General features: G+C 37.1%; 1 long non-coding RNA gene across 1 annotated transcript in view; it reads left to right on the top strand.

Annotated features, from left to right (window-relative positions):
* Positions 1–5,141, top strand: part of LOC135213433 (uncharacterized) — a 7,150-nt gene extending 2,009 nt beyond the window's left edge. Inside the window, exon 3 of the long non-coding RNA XR_010314123.1 lies at positions 3,157–5,141. This is a non-coding gene — a long non-coding RNA (uncharacterized LOC135213433). The remainder of the gene's footprint in view (positions 1–3,156) is intronic.
* Positions 5,142–5,475: the final 334 nt, after the last annotated feature.

Here is a 5,475-nt window from a genome sequence, read left to right as displayed (position 1 = left end):
ACTTAAAATATCTCATAGCAAATCCCCCTTTTTTATGTTACATATATGTCAGCAAACAGGAGTCCAAAGCAAACGACAGTCAGCAATACTATGAGATATTTACTATTGGAGACGTTTCATGTTACTTAAACACATCCTCGGTCCATGAAAAATGAAAAATACAAAATAAATTATCGATACAAAATACAGGCTAAATTAAAAAACAGCAATCAGTCTTAAAATAAAACAATGCAAAAGAAGAAAAACTAATAAATAACCTGACCTTAAGAAAAGGAAAGATAAAGTGAGACCACAAACTCAAGGTAAAGAGCACAAAATCATGCATGCCCGTAAATCATATATACGTATATGTGCTGTGTATGGTGGGTGTGACCATGTGGTTGATATACAAGAGCAAGTGATATGCATACAGAGGTGTTTTGCTTATCACACAGTAAAAGAAATGACTACAAACGGGACCTAAATACTCAAATTTGCTAGTATCGTGCACTTTTACCTTTATTATTATGCATTCGTTTCTTGCACAAGGTGGCATATTTCCCAAGTCTGGAAGAGTTTAGGGAATGGGAGCTGATCCTTGACGTTACAAGCCACGGCTTTTAGCTACACTCGGTCTCATAGCCATTACTGCCAGTCACATTGCCGAAGAAAAACTTCCCCATTTCACAATTTACGGCTTGTATGACCTATACATTTTAGCCAGATATATCGAAACACTGTAACACCAATTCAACAAACAATATATTCTTCAAATGAGATACACCATGAAATGTATTATGCGTTATTGGCTTCTCCCTCTTGGTAATAGTGCTCAGTCCCTCTTACTTCCTGCTCACAAAGTCGATATTTACTGCATAAATAATATTTTCATGGTAAGTGGCTGTGGCTAAATTATATATTGAGCATGTGTGTTTAAAGCTATTTAGAAAGAGTTGCTATAACACATGGGATGAATAAAAAATATACAAGATGCTAAAATTGATGGTATGGTAAAAATGACGGTATGAATGACCTGTGATTAGCACTACAGACTACAGACAGGAGGCCAAGAACTCGTAGCACTTCGACTCCCATCAAGAATCTTGGACTTTGAAAGTGACGATTTTAAAAGCATGGAGCACGGAACGTTTTTCAGGCGTTACTGCCTGTTGTTTCAGGCTATAAAAAGGTATTATGTACAGAACTAAAATAATAATTGCCTTATGCTTAAAAGACATGTGGAGGATACAGTTTTGGTAACAAATTTACGTATCCCCCGTAGGAGGATAGTGCCACACATGTTCAAGTATATAATTTACGCATGTTCAAGCATATGATTTACAGCTCATTTGGTGCAATGCAGGCATTACTTAAGGTTCTTTGCAGCGTCCCTTTGGCGCCTCGCTGCAACTACTTTCATTCATTTTACTGTTACCTCTGTTCATATTCTCTTCCTTCCATCTTATTGTCCACCCTCTCCCAACAATTTCTTCATAGTGCAACTGCTTTGAGGTTTTCCTCCTGTAACACCTTTCAAACCTTTTGCTGTCAATATCCGTTTCAGCGCTGAATGGCCTTAGTTGCCCCAATGCCAAAAATCTATGTAAAAAAAATATTTGCACTTAATTTAAGGCCTACATTTGGCCATTGATTGTGAGCTTGGATGAAAATAGTCGTATACTCATATACTACCGTTATCCTTAGCTTTATTTGATACATGTTGAATATTTGCATAAAATTTTCTGTTGAAAGCGAGTTGGAAAAAAGTGTCATCCATATTTACTTTTAAGCTCATCGCAGTTCTATTAAATTTATGCATCAATTCTGCTCTAGTTCAGCTTAATAAAAAGTCTACTGTAACTCCGTAAATAGGTAGTATTCTGTACTCCTATAATTGCTAATAGTATTACATACTAATGAAATACTCATTTTGATTCTTTGCACACAATGAATGACATGTAAGAAAGGTTTGCTGAGAATATTAAGTGAAATAAATAATCAGTGTTTTCTTTGTACACAATGAATTTTAAGCCAAAATCCCGTAAGGGCTTGCTAAAAATATTCAGTACTGAATTCTATTGTCACTTTTTATTTGTTTGTACACAATGTATGAAAAGTAAAAAATCAAAAGCAACAAATTTTCAATAAAAACTTTTTATATATTTGTACACAATGAATGACAAGGACCAATCAGGTAAGGACATCTGGAAGGTTTTATGAAAACGGAATCCACCTGAAAAAGGCAATTTTTTACCATAGCTTATCAAGTGCACCTTGAAAAACAACCGTATTCAGATTAGCTACTGACAGGATGAGTTTGTCACGTAACCTTATTTGTTTACATCAGGCTAACTTAGATCACCAAAACAATAATACCGCAGTTTTCCTTAAGGGCACATTAGCTCTTAAAATAATTTAATGAATGAAGCTGAAACTGTGTCCCTGTAAATAGTAGGGACTATATCAATCTGATACCTGTTCATGGCCTAGTTATGACCAGTATATTGCTTTTATACAATGCACAGTAATGTGTATTACTACGAAATAGCATATGTCAATAGAAATCCGTAGTGTAAGCATACTCCCTCTCTCTATTTTCCCCTACAAAAAGGTCAGATACCATCATTTTTACCATCTTGTATATTGTTTGATTCATCCCGTGAGTTATCACAACCCTTTATAAATGGCTTTAAACTTGCATTTTCAAGTATATAATTTAGAAATTCGCGATGTGAAAATATATTTACCTAGGAGAGAAGCCAATAACGCATAATATATTTCATGGTGTATCTCATTTGAAGGATATATTGTTGTTAAATTAGTGTTGCATTATGTTTAGATATATCTGACTAAAATGTATATGCCATACAAGCCGTAAGCTGTGAAATTGAGAAGAAAGTATTTCTCCAGCATCGTGACTGGCGGCAGTAATGGATATAGGACTGAGGAGAGAGCTTTAAAAGGCGTGGCTTGTGACGTCATGGATCAGCTCCACGCATTTTGATTGGTCCTGATTTTCCCCATCCCTAACTCTTCCAGACTTGGGAAATATGCGGCCGGGTGAAACATTAGTTAGACAAGCTTGTACAAGACCGAGAAAGATTTCGGGTCGGCGTGTGATTATGCATCGCCCAAAATCTCTCCTGGGGCGCAATAATGACATTTTGTCGATTTCAGGAGGTTTTCGAAGCCTGGCTACGCCACGAGGTTGGATCAGGACTATCAGATCTCGTCCAAAACATCAGAAGGCGAATTCGAAACGACGAACCGTCTCAGTTCTGGTGCAACGAATTAAGTACCATGGAGTACATGCTCACAAGATCGCTGGCAGCTCTGGCCGACTAGTGAAATGGAGAGATGCCTGTTTATCTTATACTTACCGAATTAACGAAACCTCATTGTTGCATCTATCTGTATGAATTCTTAGTCCTTTCATTGTTTGCTTCCAAATGGTTCGCGCATTTCAGTCTATATTGATTCATGTGTGTGTGTGTGTGTGTGTAAATCTATAGCATAACTTGCGGTTAGGTACTTCGTTTTTGTTGCTTGTCTCCCACAAGAATGAATTGTTGCAAACTATTGCAATTCGGTTGCAGAAGAAGAAAATGTTGCAGTCCGGTAAATCTCGTCCTCTCACCAAGCCCAAAGGCTCAGATGTTTTCAGTTGTTTTTCTTCAAACGAATCAGCTGATAATGAATAAGTTTCAGGACAAAAAGAACACCTTTCTGGTAGTACAACTCAGGAATACAGACAGCGGGAAATCTCAAATCTACACAGTTCAGTATATTACTCTCAGTAGCTCAGTCCTACAGGACTAAAACATAAGATTTAGGCCAAGAGCTCGGACCTACGATGGGTCATCCAACTCTGAAAGGGAAATCGAAAGTCAAAATGCTTGAAAGGTGTAAAGGGAGGAAAACCTCTCATCAGTTGCACAGAGGTACAGTAAAAGGAATGAAATGGGTTGCAGGTAGCAACTGCTGATGTAATTTCGAAAAACGTCATGTGCTGTCCGTAGATCACTTTTGTTTCTCATAATTAACTCTGACTGATCCACAATGAGCAAACCTATCCTCCGCAAATATATATTAATCCATCGTCAAGGAAATTATTTCTTATAAGTTTTATTAGGTTTGGCGCAATGGCAAATGCAGGTATTTCTCTATTATAATCTACTGAATTAACAAATACAAAATTATTATATCACTGCCTAAAAATTTCCTTAAACTGGTATTTTCTTTTGTCCTGAGTCATTAACCATGGCTACTACAAGATGTCCAATTTTCTTAATCTGTATAATCAATTTAAAACAGATCTTTTTCCAATCGTGTCAAAATTAAAACATATAATTTGTCTCTAGGATGTCGTAAGTCCTCTGACCATCATACACTGCACTTGGGATATAGGATCATAAAATGTGTCGGTGCTACTTTGGCTTGTTATCTACATGTCACCTACTGCGAGGTGCTAGTCAGGGTTGCCGTTTTGAGGAATTTCGTCTATTAGTGGTTTTCTGGTGACATCTGGCAACCCTCCGTGGCTTTTCCGACCACAGGCCACGGCACTGAAGAAAAAAAATCTTCACTTTGTCTTTTTTATGTTTTATTATGAAAATGAAGATATAAAACTTATCCTGCTTATTTATACAAATCAATTTCATTGAAATCCTTTATTTTTCTTCGTCAAAAATACTTTATATTAAGCTAGTGACTTGTAGTTTTCTAACGTCACGAAAAATAATTCTGCATCGGAAAATACGCATTCTAACTATCAAATAATAAGTAAAGTAAAAAAATCAGATGCGCTGCATATGATAACACTGCTAAAAGCCAATATTGTGAAGAAAAAACGGCATCACTGGTGCTAGTATACTAAACATGGCGGAAGCTCCGGGGATCAAAGTATCATACACACCCGTTTCTATAATGTGGTCGACAAATCATAGCACTAGCACCTCGGAGTATATGACGCGTAGATAACGAGCCAAAGTAACACCAACGTGTCGGTGCCTTTATCGTAACTCCAAATTTGTGCTACACTGCACTCGTCAACGGAAATTACACACAGACACTCATGTTCCGCCATTGACTCTGATGAGTTGATTACCGATTCCAGAATACCAGGTTCTACGCTATCATACTTTAGCAGCAATAAAAAGTTTATAAAGATGGGAAAATAATTTCGACTTTTCTTAAAGATATATAAACTTTTGAGCTCAAACTGAGTAACGTTAAAGCTTTGCTAATATTCATCATCTTCCAGGTTAATTAATGCTGATGCACAAGTCTCATGAGAGCTGAGATATATAACTTTTTTTTTTCCAGTTTCCCACTTGATCTTATCATCCAACCACTTATGTTTTCATTTTCCCATTTAGCGGTTTGGTATACCTGGGTGGAAATGGTCAGGCCTACGTCACGGTCTGCGCCTACGCAGAATCGAAGGTATTTTGGGTCGGGGTTGCGAGGAACTCTAATCTACAGACCTTGCCCTCT

The sequence above is a fragment of the Macrobrachium nipponense genome, chromosome 42, assembly GCF_015104395.2.
Source record: "Macrobrachium nipponense isolate FS-2020 chromosome 42, ASM1510439v2, whole genome shotgun sequence".
Classification (NCBI taxonomy): Eukaryota; Metazoa; Arthropoda; class Malacostraca; order Decapoda; family Palaemonidae; genus Macrobrachium; species Macrobrachium nipponense.
The sequence above is the reverse complement of the archived record's forward strand: the minus strand, read 5'-3'. Positions and strand labels throughout refer to the sequence as shown.